The sequence below is a fragment of the Pelodiscus sinensis genome, chromosome 6, assembly GCF_049634645.1.
Source record: "Pelodiscus sinensis isolate JC-2024 chromosome 6, ASM4963464v1, whole genome shotgun sequence".
Taxonomy (NCBI): domain Eukaryota; kingdom Metazoa; phylum Chordata; order Testudines; family Trionychidae; genus Pelodiscus; species Pelodiscus sinensis.
In genome coordinates this window covers 105,167,333-105,182,018 of record NC_134716.1, presented here as the reverse complement: position 1 = coordinate 105,182,018, position 14,686 = coordinate 105,167,333, and the positions used below count along the sequence as shown (strand labels likewise).

The following is a 14,686-nucleotide window of genomic DNA, read 5'->3' as shown; positions in this document are numbered from 1 at the left end:
TAGAATTCCCTCCCCATGGGCAAGATTATAAAAAGGGCCCTTGGGCTTCCTCCATCTTTGTCTTCACTCCAGCTCATCACTTCAGAAGCATCTTTGCGATGAACAAAGGCCCGGAAGGACTGATGACCCTTTCTTACAAGAGACTTTTAAGATAGCAGAGATGGAATAAACCTACACCTCAAACTTTCTGATAGATGTATGTAATATAACTTGTTTAACAATTCTACTTTCAACCATTTTTTCTTTTATAAATAAACATTTAGATTTTAGATACTGAAGGATTGGCACAGAATGCTCTTTTGGGCAGGATCTAAGGCAGTCTTTTTAAGATCGAGGAACACCAAATAATTTTTTTTTGAGGAACACCAAGCATTTTCTGTGGTGTGTGGTGGGGCAATTATTGAACAAAAAAAACGTTGTCTGCCCCTTTAAGGGTGGCGATTTTGAACTCTGTTGTTTTCTGTGGCACACCTCCGACTGCCTTGCGGCACATTGGTGTGCCACAGAACACAGTTTAAGAAACATTGATCTAAGGTATAAATTGACCTGGAAATGTGGCTGGACCTTTGGGATTGAAATAATTTGTTGGGATTTGGTGAGATTAGTTTTCACAACCCCTCATCTGAGTAAGGTGTGGTATTGGTTGTGGCAGATGGAAATCTGGAGTGTCTGAGGAGATTGCTTGTGTGACTTGTTAGCCAGTGTGGCAGCTGAAATGTTCTTTGACTGGTTTGGTATGCCTTATAGTGAATGATTCTGTGATGGGATGTCTTTTCTGCACTGGCCCTTTAAGGGTGAAACTCAGCCAATGCGGAGGGCTGAGAGTAAAGCCCACAGCTGAGGCAGATGCTGCGAATTAGGGCCCATCTGGGGGCTGTATAAATAAGGGCCCTGGGAGGAAGGGGATACACCAGTTCAGGGGAGTGACTTTGTTCACAAGATCATCAGTAAACATGTATTGATTATGATGTTTCATAAATTAATGGAGATTGCCTATCTCCTAGAACTGGAAGGGACCTTGAAAGATCGTCCAGTCCCCAGTCTTCACAGCAGGACCAAGTACCATCCCTGACAAATTTTTGCCCCAACCCCCTAAATGACCTGTGCAAGGATTGAACTTGTAATCTGGGTTTAGCAGGCCAATGCTCAAATCACTGAGCTATCCCTCCCCCCATTTTCATTCCAGCTCTGAAATTTATTATGGCTGGCATAATCAAGGAGTGATTTTTGAGATGCCCATGTCAGGGCAGCAGCATCATTCTCAGAAGTTAGGCATATCTAGGATCAATAAAGTTTGCAAGAAAATGTGATGAAGTTAGTACTTGATCCATTCACTTCCTTCTTGCCAGCATTTTAAATTTTTAGTGAGGTATTTCTTTCCTCAAAGTCTCTTGATGTGCCTTTCAAATTTCTACTGCAGCAGCGATGACTCTGAAGTTTTGTTTCAGGCTATGAATAATAGGCTTCAGTATATTGAACATACCCTCTATGTTCCTCTTAAATCCCATGTTAGATACTTCATCTATTTAATGATGGTTTTCTTCACGAAGTTTTATGAGCGTAAATTGTTCAAAGCAACCACAGAATTCCATCAAACATTTTGAGGGAGAATTAGATTGGATCCTCCTGCTCTCTCCAGTGAAGCTGAAGCAAAATGGTTGTTATGGAAGAATTTGGTGACTTCAACTGCATTTTCTTTTAGTCATCGAGAAGACGGACATAAGTCTTTGGCTAAAAGATGCATTAAATGAGCACTGCAGCCAAGTTATTAAGGAGCATACTTCTGTTTCTTCTAAGAATCTTCTCATCTTTGCCATGTTTGCAGCATTGACTGTGACAAAACTAAACATATGACAGTTGAATTTTTTGTTCACAGTTTATTACACCACCCACTGCTGCTTCTTTTAAATAGTTTGGGCATTTCTCAATGTATCTATTCTTTCTGAAAGATAATGCAACTCCATCTTCTGTTGTCATATAAGCACATATTACTAGATCATTGCTTCTTCCATCAGGGCTTCAACTAGCAGATTTCCCCTCAGTATTTCTTGCATGCTGTTTAAGTTCCTTCTCGTACCCTTCATCTAGTAATTTTCCACCAATGTCATCTTTACTAGGTGGAGCGTAGCCTGGTCATAAGGACTCACCCATTTCAATAAAGGTTTTTATTATTAAAAATGCAAAAGAGAATTTGAGGCATAAATGAACTGAGCACTCTTTTAATCTACAGTGTGTTGTTAGTGTTTGCTGGTCATTACTACAGACCCATCTATGGTGATGGTTTTACTAGATGATTGAAATCTTTTGCTCGCTTCTGATACTTGGATGTCTGAAATAAATTTAACTGCAGCACTCCTACTAAAAGTGCCAATGGATGACTCTGAAGTTGTTGCAAGTAGACCAAGTCTCTTATGCTTAAATGGAATCCTAAAATAAAATTCAAAACCATTTCAAATAGTCCTTCTCAGTTCTCACTCTTTTATTTAATTAATCATTTAAACATTTTTCACAATGGATGCAGATCTGATTCCAATTACTTAAAAAGCTAAGACTTACCGTGCTTAGTGCACTTACTTTTCTGGGGCTTACTCCAAAATTAACTGATACTTCTGATTTTTGAGAACACGTTTAGGATGGGATTCACTTGGGAAAGCTGAGTTGTGAAGAAGTAAAATAAAGAATAGGTTTAAAGCCTCCTCATTATGGTCTGTGGTGATGTTCCAACCTAAGAGGCATGTATTGTGTAATTTAATAACATGTAAGTCAAGGTAACTGGCAACTTAGGATTTCTCTTACTACAGATTTCTATATTGTATGCTTGAGTAATAGACTGTAAATCTAGTTAACTAATTAAGCAAGCCATAAGGATTAGCTAAGATCAGCTGCTTTTTTTTAGCAACATGCAACATAGCAAACAGCTTGGACTTGTTGAATCACATTTATACTGAAAAGCATAAAGAGAGTCTTGAACAATAATGTATTACAAAGTGAATTAAGTTATTAACTAGTTAATTCCCATTTTTCTTCACACACAGCTACATCTTCATTCATGTCATTTTTCTCCCATTTTCCTTATGATATTACATTCTTTCAGCTAGGTCCTGCATCTCCTTCTTCCACTTCTTCCACTTGTTTTCCTTTTTTACCCAGGGAACAGATTTCTTCAAAATGTTCCCAGATATGGTGTCTCTTATGCCCAGAAGCTATGATACTTCTTCTGTAGCAAAAGTGTGGAGGGATATATAGATAGCTGTGTGTGTGCTGAATGTCTTCCCCTTTTTTTCTTTCCAGTCCAATCTACTGTTCCTTTCAATGCTTCCTCTGTCCTTTTCCTGCATATTGTCTCTGTCATTAAAACAGTGTCCTAACTTAATCCTCTTCTATGCTTGTCCCAATTCCACCAACACATAAGCACAGAACAAAAGTAGTTCTGTCCAGGTTGTGTGTGTCTGCACATGTGGCTTTAGTTGGCTGAGAACCAGAAACTGAAAGCCTGAAGCTTTGAAGAAGAGCTGTTAATTAGGCTGGAAAGGCTAGATCCATTAATTCAATAGGGGTAGCATGTTTGTGATGAGATTTAATTGCAACTTTATTTTTAAAGAAGAGAGAAATGCAGTATTTTATTGATTGCTTTTTTAAAATTGATTTTTATCCACCCTGTTAAATATTACCATACTCAGGACTCACCCCTATGGTACTATTCAATAATATTTTAATTATTGGTACCTCTCTTGCTGTCCAGCTGTGAGGGTTTATCTAAACATTGAGAACTACTCTTTTTGAGTATAGTCATTTAACCAGTTGTGCACTCACCTTCTAGTAATTTTCTATAGACCACATACCCGTAGTTGGCGTATGAGACGGTCACGTGACAATAGAAGCCTTATTAAAATCAAGATATAGCTCACCTGCTGTTTCCCCTCTTTCCAATAAGCCAGTCACTTGTCAGGGAAGAAAGTTAAGTTAGTTTAGCATGATTTATTCTTGACAAATCTACATTGGGTATTTCTTATCCCTATTACCATTAGGTACTTATGACTTGATTGTTTAGTAATTTGTTTGGTTACTTCTGCAGGCTGATTGTTCTAAATTCCTCAGGTCCTTTTTATTCTGCTGTTAAAGATAGGTTCCCTCTTTGCCCTTCTCCAATTCTTCGGGAGATGGTCCATCCTCCCTGAGTTCTCAAAGATCATTGCTAATAGTTCTTAAATTACTTCTGCTGGCTCTTTTAAATACCCTACAACAAATTTTATCAGGCTCTGACAAACTGAACACATTTATCTTTAAATATTCTTTCTCGATTTTTGGATTGTGTTCCTTCCTCATTGTTAATATGAATTGTGTTGAGTGTCTTGTCACCATTAAACTTTTTATTGAAGACTGAAGCAAAATGGGAAATATAAATCCTATTGCTTCATTAACTTTGAAAATTTGAATATTTTGTATTCTAGATTTGTCATTTTTAATGACTAACTGAAATTTTTCAAGTGCAATCTATGTAATGAAGACTGACACAATAAAATAATGGAGCAAAATGCCTTTATTCTTTTTCATCTATTTATGTTGAATCCTTAAGTAAAACTGAGGTATGTAATTACAGAAAACAGGTGACTTCTTATAGCCAACCACTGCAAGGTGTATCTGTTTTATAGAATAGAAAATATGTTCTCTAATGTTTCCGGTACTCACGTGAAAGCAAAAATGATGAGAAAAGCCTTTCCTCCGCATTAAAAAGGCAACTCATATTTACCCTTGTTCATTTGGGTAAAGATTTTGAAAAACCAGGAGATTAAATTATGTCTCCTACAGAAGCTTCTCTTGAGTTTGTTTACTGTTGGTTGCTTGACAAAGCTATTATTAAATTGTTTCCTTAATTAAAGCATCTGAGTGGTCCCATTGATATCAGTGGCACTGCTTATTAGCTTATTTCTAAGTGTTAGTATCGTTATGACTAGTGATACAAATGTGACATGCACAAAAAGTTAGTAGTATGAAGAAAATGTGGGTGGCAACCTGGGAAGCAATGATCATGAGATGGTAGATTTCAGGATTCTTACCAAAGGAAGAAAGGGGAGCAGCTAAATACACACCCTGGACTTCAGAAAAGCAGGCTTTGACTCCCTCAGAGAACTGATAGGGCAGGATCCTCTGGGATGCTTACATGAAGGGGAAAGGAGTCCAGGAGAACTGGCAGTATTTTCAAGAAGCCTTATTAAAGGCACAGGAAGAAACCATCCCGCAGCACAGCAAGAAAAACAAAAGTGGTAGGTGACCAGATTGGCTTACTGGGGAAATCCTTGGTGAGCTTAAACACGAAAAGGAAGCTTATAAGAAGTGGAAACTTGGGCAGATAACAAGGGAAGAGTATAAATATATTGCTCGAGAATGCAGGGGAGTAATTAGGAAGGCGAAAGCACAGTTGGAATTGCAGCTAGCAAGGTGTTGTGAATGGTAACAAGAAAGGTTTCTTATAGGCATGTTAGCAATAAGGGTGGTCAGAGAGGGTGTGGGGCCCTTACTGGATGAGGGAAGTAACCTAGTGACAGATGATGTGGGGAAAGCTGAAGAACTCAATGCTTTTTTTTTGCCTCTGTCTTCACAGACAAGGTCAGCTCTCAGACTACTGCACTAGGCAACGTAGTATGGGAAGGAGGTAGACAGCCCTCGGTGGAGAAAGAACAGGTTAGGAACTATTTAGAAAAGCTAGACGTACAAAAAACCATAGGTCTGGATTTAATGCATCCAAGGGTACTGAGGAAGTTGGCAAATGTCACTGCAGAGCCTTTGGCCATTATCTTTGAAAACTCATGAAGATCGGGAGAGATCCTGGATGATTGGAAAAAGGCAATGTAGTGTCCATCTTTTAAAACGAGAAGAAGGACAATCTAGGGAAGTACGGAGCTGTCAGACTTACCTCAGTCCCCAGAAAAATCATGGAGGGGATCCTCTAAGAATCCATTTTGAAGCACTTGGAAGAGGGGAATGTGATCAGGAATAGTTAACATGGATTCCCCAAGGGCAAGTCATGCCTGACCAATCTGATTAGTTTCTATGATGAGGTAACTAGCTCTGTGGACACAGGAAAGTCAGTGGATATGATATGCCTTGACTTTAGCAAAGCTTTTGATTGATTTCCCACTACCCTTGCCAGCAAGTTAAGGAAGTATGGATTGGATAAATGGATGGAAAGGTGGATAGAAAGCTGGCTAGATTGTTGGGCCCAACAGGTAGTGAACAACGGCTCAATGTTAGGTTAGTGGTCAGTTTCAAGCAAAGTGCCCCAAAGGTCAGTTCTAGGGCTGGTTTTGTTCAACATCTTTATTAATGACCTGGATGAGGGAATGGATTGCACCCTCAGCAAATTTGCGGATGACAGTAAGTTAGGGGTTGAGAGAGACACACTGGAGGGCAGGGATAGGGTCCAGAGTAACCAAGACAGATTAGAGGATTGGGCCAAAAGAAATCTAATGAGGTTCAACAAGGAGAAGTGCTGAGTCCTGCATTTGGGAAGGAAAAATCCCAAGCATTGTTACAGGCTGGGGACTGACTGGCTAAGTAGCAGTTAAGCAGAAAAGGACCTGGGGATTACAGTGGATGAGAAGCTGGATATGAGTCCACAGTGTGCCCTTGTAGCCAAGAAAGCTAATCCATATTAGGGTGCATTAGAAGGAGCATTACCAGCAGATCCAGAGAAGTGATTATTCCCCTTTATTCGGTATTGGAGAGACCACATCTGGAGCATTGTGTCCAGTTCTGGGCTCTCCGCTACAGAAAGGATTGGACATATTAGGGAGGGTCTAGCAGAGGGCAACCAAAATGATTAGGGGGATGGAGCACATGACCTATGAGGAGAGGCTGAGGTATTTGGATTTGTTTAGTCTGCAGAAGAGAAGAGTGAGGGGGGGTTGATAGAAGCCTTCAGCTTCCTGAAGGGAGGTTCCAAAGAGGATGGAGAGAGGCTGTTCACACTAGTGAGGGATGGCAGAACAAGGAGCAATGGTCTCAAGTTACAGTGGGGGAGGTCTAGGTCAGCTATTAAGAAAAACTATTTCACTAGAGGGTGGTGAAGTACTGAAATGGGTTACCTAGGATGGTGGTGGAATCTCCATCCCTAGTGGTTTTTAAGTCCTGGCTTGACACAGCTCTGGCTGGATTGATTTAGTTGGGGTTGGTTCTGCTTTGGGCAGGGCGCTAGACTTGATGACCTCCTGAGGTCTCCTCCAGCCCTATGATTCTATGAAAATGATTTTCATAACATTCAAAATATGTAGAATTCTGGCAGCAAAAGTTGCTAAATACTCTGTTGGTGCAAGTGAGTACCTACATAATCAAGCACATTAAGGGTATGTCTGTGACTGCCTCATGTCAGCTGATTTTGGCTCCTGTGGCTCAGACTAAGGGGCTGTTTAGTTCTGGTGTAGATATCCTGGCCCAAGTTGCAGCCTAAACTCTGGATTCTTCTCTGCAATGAAACAGACCTTGAATCTGAGTTAGCTGGCATGGACCAATAGCAGGTTTTAATTGTGTTACAGACATATTCTAGGTTCAAATGACTGCTTACAAATAGTGTCAGCATTCTGCTCTATGAAGACTCTCTTTTAAGAGGAGACACTAGGGGGCAGTAAAAGCATCTCTGTAACTGCTGAACTGTCTTGCCATAGCTTCTACAATCCAATTATGAGAGAATATGCAGGAACCTGAAATGATCAGTTTGAAAATGGTTTTGGTAGCAAATAGTCATGTACAATGTTTATCATCAAATATTTTCCATATATGAATATAATTGAAAATTATGCAACCATTGCAGCTATTACTTTTGTTGCTTGTAATTTGGTGGTGCACAATTGGGCTCTGTTGCATTAGGCTTGTACAAATATACTGGAAAACACAGTCCCTGCCCCACTGCTGCTCATGTGATGGTCAAGAATGTGTATGAATGAAATATGCCCTGGAAAACTAATCAATTGAAAAATGGAAACTATGTTTTCTCCCCACAAATAGAAGATTTTGATTTGGAGAAACAAGAAGAAAAATAAATTTGCGAAAATCTGACATTCATATCTTAAAGAGCTTTGATTTGCAAATTATCAAAAACAAATTCTCAATTGATATGTAATTGAGTGTGTGTGTGGGGGGGGGGGAGTAGAACCATCACATTGCAAAATTGTTGAGTTACAGTAATAAAACTATTGAACACTTGGTTCTCAGTCTTTAGAAAGGAAAAATGTTCATAATTATACATAATATGCAGGGAAATTTGCTCTTTTAGTGATATAATTGACAAAAGAAAGCTTATAGTAAGAAAACATAAGTGTATAAGGAATTGTGATGGAATAATTCTTCTATTTAACATTCTTCTACATTAGTGTAGTCAGATCAGTAATTCTGACACTTTTTTTCTTTTTTTATGACAGTTTTTAGACAGCAAGCATTTAAATGCAGTCCCCCAACATTTATAATGTGGGCATGGAGTGGACAGCCTGAGTCTCCTCCATTCTAAATAATAATTCAGACAAACACTCAATCTTTCTAGAAGTCTTCATTCTCCATAACGAAGCTGAAAAAGAAAAAAAAAATAGATGCATATATTCTTTCCTGTATTGCAGACCACCTTTAAGCAACTTCATTCCCTTGTGTAAGACGAAGTCACTAGTTCAGCTTGCTAACAAAATCTTGGTGTCTGCATCCTCTGAAAGTCATCAGGCTTATCCTGAGCTCCTCATCTGAGACTTCCTCAGCATTGAAATGTGCCTTAGCATGCCGTTCAGTTGTAGGATGCCCATGATAAAGTGAAGACCAAAGAGCCGCTACTCTTGTATACTGCTGAACAAAAGTAAACTTTATTTGTGAAACGTGCTAGGCTGATATCACTTGAAGACTGTAAAAACAGTGCAAGTTCAGACTTCTCTCAGAAGTAAATAATATTTGTAATTGTGTTGGCAGAAACAGATCAATTTAAAAGGCTAATCACATCTATGATTCACACTACATTTCAAATTCTAGGTTTGACTAACATGAATAATGAACTGCACTGTTCAATTCTTCAATATCCTACTGATTTTTTTTATCATCCTAAGAAGAAGATAATATATCTCTTTACTTTTTAAGCTATAACTGAATGGTACCAATAAGATATTTAAAGTAATTAATTCTTTTATGTTTATGGAAAATGAATGCTGATCTTTCACACTTGGCAGCAAGGTATAGTAAAACCTGTGTTTATCCGGTATGCTCAGGGATTAAGACGTTCTGATTATCTAAAAATTCCAGTTATCTGAGGGTCCCATCAACCTAGGAAAAACCAATGGACAATAATAGTAAAACTCAAGTTTTTAATATTGGTAATTTTGTAGTGAGAGGCAGTTGGTTTCACATTTCTATTTTGAGTTAAAGATGATTAGTACTTCTTAAATAAAAAAAAAATTAAGCCAATCATGGTAAACCAAACCAGGCCTGTGCTCCTGAAGGTGTGACAGTATTGTGGCTGGGGGCAATGCAGGTTAACACAGTTTTCTGGTTAACAGAGTGCCGGATAACAAAGGTTTCACTGTAGATTTACTCTTTTTTAAGAACTGTCCAGCCTTAACTTGAAAGATATCCTGGACGTTTAAATTTCAGGGATAAGATAAGTAAAAACTGATGTAATGAATTGTTTCTTTCTCAGGTTAATTACCTCCTCAGGCTTCCATATATGATTTGGATTTATTACGATATATGTGAGAGGCCTCGTGTAGAGCAGAAGTAACAAGGGAATTAAGAGAAGATTAATCCCTATGAAGAAATGTCAAGCTAAGAACATTGTCATTGTAGTGATCCTAATTTCAGTTTTTAGTCAGTGATATCATTTTATGTATAAATATCATGTTTTGTTTCCTGCCTTATTGCCGGATTCAGAAGCAGACCTATTGTCTGCTTTCTCAAGTAACATAAATATATTTTCCCAGTGATGGTAATACTTGAAGTAGATTGTTTTATCTGAAAAGTTCATGTATATTTAGTCCACCTATCCCTGAACATTCATCACTATAGGAAATCCTCTATTGGGTTTCCTGCTCTGGGGTGGTGGAGGAGTGGCCTTTGGACCCCGCTACTGCTGACATTCATGTAGACTGCCTGACACTGCCACTGTTGCTCTGAGACTGCTGCCCTTGGGCAATGCTCAGGTGGCCTTTATAGCTGGCCCCATGGCTGCCAAAACAGCCACCAGTGCAACTGACTTTGAGGTTTCTCCAGCTGCTTGGGCAGCCCTGGGTCAGATGCACCAGCTTCTGCAAAAGTCATGGAGGTCTTGGAAAGCCATAGAAGCTGTGCCTTCCGTGAAAGACTGGAAACCTAACTTACCATAAAATCCCGACTATAATGCGCACCTATGCATAATGCACACCTACCTTTTAAACGTGAGAATTCCAGCATAAACTGAACTCCTATCTATAATACGCACCCCGGCTTTGCCGTATTTTGTCTTGCCTTTTTATATTGCTGGGTAATCACACGTGAGCGCACGAGTATACAGTGCGCGGCGTTTCCATGCTCTCTTTGGGATGCCATGAGTTGTCGGCGATCTTACACGACCGCTGAAAAACTTAAAGTTGTTAGCTATGCTGAGGCTCATGGCAGCAGAGCTGCCAGGTGTGAATTTGATGGCATAACAGAGTCTAACATTTGCCTTTGGAGACGGCAGAAAGAGCGCTTGCAAGCACTGCCTCGGATGAAGATGGCTGAGCGAGGTAAAAGTGCTGTATATCCTGAGTTGGAGGCCAAGCTGATTGAATGGATTGCTGAGCATAGACAGCAAGGTGGTGGTGGTAGCATTGCAGAGGTTAGAATGAAGGCTTTGACCATTGCCAAAACATGCGCTAACACAGCTGGGTTTAAATGGCTGGGGCAATCGGTTCATGAATCGCCATGGCCTTTCTGTCCGATGCCAAACAACAATCCCATGGACTCAGAAGCTACCCATGGACTCAGACACCAAGGTGCTACAGTTGCAAAAGTTTATCATAAAACTACGCAAGCAGCACTGCTATGACCTTTCATTAATTGGTAATGCAGATCAGACACCATTACATTTCAATAATCCCTACAACAGAATGCTTGAAGTGAAAGGTGCTAAGACTGTCTCCATTGCTACCACAGGCCATGAAAAGTCTAGGTTTACCGTAATGCTTGCTTGCATGGCCAATGGAACGATGCTGCCTCCTTATATTGTGTTCAAGCGCAAGACAATGCCAAAGAATGTTATATTCCTGAACACAGTTCACGTGCGTATTCACCCTAAAGGCTGGATTGATGAAGCTTTAATGCTTGATTGGCTACAGATGGTTTGGGCGAAGTGGCCAGGTGGACTTATGGGAAAGCGGTCTCTAATAGTTTTGGGTGCATTTCGATGTCATCGTATGCTACCCGTCAAGAAAAGGCTTCAGCAGGACAAAACAGACTTGGCAATTATTCCTGGTGGAATGTTGAATGATTATTGTGGGCAAATAGGCCGGGGTGGGGAGCCTACGGCCTGCATGAGGCCCTTGGTTTGCCTTGATGAGGACCCTAAGGCTTTGGGCTCCCGCCCAACATTGGAGAACTTGTGCTGGTGCTCCAGCCTCCCTACTGTTCCCCTGTGGGGCCGAAGCACACAAAATCTACTAGTCTGGGCCCCCCAGGCTCTGGTGTGCGAGGGGAATGTGGAGAGTCTCTGTCTTCTTCTTAAGCAGGGTGGGCTTGGTTTGGTTTGGGTGTTTTTTGTTTTTGCTTTTCACTTGTGTGCAGCCTCTGACTGATTTTTTTTCTCCACTTTAGGTCAGTGGCCCTTTACCCAGAAAAGGTTCCCTACCCCTTCAAATAAGAATTAGCAGCATGAGGAAGTATTTTAGAACAATAGTAGGAAGTACTAGAAACAAATGAACAGTGCGTGCCTGGGGTGAAAAGGACAGTGCTGTTCATGAAGGAGAGCAAGTAGCAGAGGAGGAGATTCAAAGTACAGTCCTATTCTGAAAAGAAATTGTGCGGGGAAGCAGATAAACAAGCATGGCACAGTTAGGACACATGTTTATTATGTCAATCACACCTGTTTCAGCTGTGATTCGTTTACACGTACAGTAAAAATATTTCTTTTCTTAACTGCAATCCGTGTGGTCTTCACTGGATTCTTTCTTTCTTGAGCATCATTACGAGTGATGATAATTCCATGGGCAAATTATGCCCACAGTTTATACTTGTGCAGTTCTGGTATTTGAAGTTACATTTTTCAGTAATATCAATTTTACCATTACCATAGTTCATGAGCACTTACGGTTTTTTGCTTCCTGACATCAATTTCTGTTCAAAACTGTATTTGTCTTTTTAGCAGTTAGTGATTAGAAAAGAACTTGGGAGTGAACAGGGTATACAGAGGAAGAGTCTGTTAGTTTCAGGGTGGGATGTTTATTAGGGAGACTGTCTTTTACATTAATGTCCTTTGTAAGTTTTGTTGTTGTTGTTGTTGTTTTGTGGTGTATACAGTGTGCCTAGAATTGAAGAAAGGTGTGTATATAGAATATAAATACATTTGTTAATCTTGCATCTGTGACCACTCATCTCTCATCAAAGGAAACAACCCAGTTTTAGAGTTCAAAGCTTCCTGAAAACTTTGAAATCATGACAATACTAGATGATACACTGCCAAATGACTTAATTTAGCCTATGCCATTATTCTCATTGAAATGGCATTCACATAAGGGAAACGGCTGAGGTCCACAGACCATACACTGTCAACTTGGCACCTTTACATGAGGATAGCTTACCATCTAAGCATTAGGCTTGACATACCTAGACAACCTGGAAACAGTTTCAAATCCCATCACGGTCAATTCAGCCCTTCATTCATCAGAGGGGAATAAATTGCATGAATTCAATTCACTGTGTGGGAGTCTTTTACATGAGACTAAAAACAGAGGTCCTGTCTGCTCTGTGTGAACATCAAAGATCATACTGGAATCTTCACAAGGTTAGATATTTGTCCCAATGTGCTGGCCAAAATTCCCGACTTGTCCTGTTGTGCTGCACTCTGGCTGCAGACTGGGTAATGTACATATACACGTGTCTGTCAATCTTAACAGATTTCTGAACTATTGTTTGGGATGCACACAACCAGCTGAAAAACTCTGTATTCATTTGTGCACTGTTGCTACGTTTTTTTCACCTGTGCCCCACACCACTAGCCAGTGTTAGATGGAGTACTATAACCTTGTTTGTGAGACTGCATTAATTAAGAATGCCTATAGACACAGTTTTCCTGTTCTATACTGCAGCTTTTATATCGTGAGCAGCCACAGGTATTTAACATAAGTTCCTTATTTCTTTCTGCCTCTATCAATAACCATTTACAGTAAAACTCCATTGGTCCGGCATCTGACGGTCCGGCACTCCTGATGCAGCCGGACCATTGGAGCTGCTCTGCCTCCAGCTTCCCCTATTCAGCCGCTGCTAAAACTGACCAGCGGCTGAATTGGGGAAGCTGGAGGCAGAGCAGCTGGGGCGCTGCAGGGTAGGTCCCCTAGCGCTGCCCCTGGGGGCTGCGGGACCAACCCGGCAGCACCCCAGGCGTCCCCGATTCAGCCGCTGCTGAAATTGACCAGCGGCTGATTCCGGGAAGCCCGGGGCAGAGCTGCTCTGCCTCAGGCTTTCTGGAGTCAGCTCTTGGTCAATTTCAGCAGCGGCTGAATCGGGGACGCTTGGGGCAGAGCAGCTGGGGTGCTGCTGGGTTGGTCCCTCACCGCCGCTCCTCGGCGCTACTGGATCAACCCAGCAGCACCCCAGCTGCTCTGCCCCAGGCGTCCCCAAGTCAGCCGCTGCTGAAATTGACCAGCGGCTGACTCAGGGAAGCCCGGGGCAGAGCAGCTCTGCCTCAGGCTTCCTGGAGTCAGCTCTTGGTCAATTTCAGCAGCGGCTGACTTGGGGACGCCTGGGGCAGAGCAGCTGGGGTGCTGTCGGGTTGATCCAGTAGTGCCGAGGAGCGGCCGTGCGGGACCAACCCAGCAGCACCCCAGCTGCTCTGCCCCAGGCGTCCCCAAGTCAGCCGCTGCTGAAATTGACCAAGAGCTGACTCTAGGAAGCCCGGGGCAGAGCAGCTCTGCTTTGGGCTTCCTGGAGTCAGCTGCTGATCAGTATCAGCAATGTCTGACTTGGGGACGCCTGAGGCAGAGCAGCTGGGGTGCTGCCGGGTTGATCCAGTAGCGCCAAGGAGCGGCGCTGCGGGACCAACCCAGCAGCACCCCAGCTGCTCTGCCCCAGGCGACCCCAAGAGCAGCTGGGGTGCTGCCTGGTTGGTCTTGCTGCGACAAGGGTTGGCGTTACTCCGACCAACCCGGCAGCACTCCATCTGCTCTGCCCCAGGTGTCTCCGATTCAGCCGCTGCTGGTCAGTTTCAGCAGTGGCTGAATCAGGGACGCTTGGGGCAGAGCCGGCCTATCGGAAGGGGGGGCTATGAGGGGTCTGGGGTGGCACCCCCCCCCCCACCCAGACCCCTCATAGTTCCCCCTTCTGATTGTCCGGCATATCTGATAATCCGGCACCCCCTGGGTCCCAAAGGTGCCGGATTATCCGAAGTTTACTGTATTTTGCTTGGTCTGATATGGAGTATAAAGACAATCTCATCATTCACAGAGATCCTCCTGTTAGTTGCTCCCTCTTCCACATTGGCATTGGAAAATGT

General features: G+C 41.9%; 1 protein-coding gene and 1 long non-coding RNA gene across 3 annotated transcripts in view; both read left to right on the top strand.

Moving 5' to 3' along the window:
* Window positions 1-13,617, top strand: part of LOC142829965 (uncharacterized) — a 29,492-nt gene extending 15,875 nt beyond the window's left edge. The window contains exon 3 of the long non-coding RNA XR_012904944.1: window positions 73-13,617. This is a non-coding gene — a long non-coding RNA (uncharacterized LOC142829965). The remainder of the gene's footprint in view (window positions 1-72) is intronic.
* The window catches only part of WDR70 (WD repeat domain 70), a 265,120-nt gene that overhangs the window by 42,224 nt on the left and 208,210 nt on the right, over window positions 1-14,686 (top strand). The window lies entirely within an intron of this gene.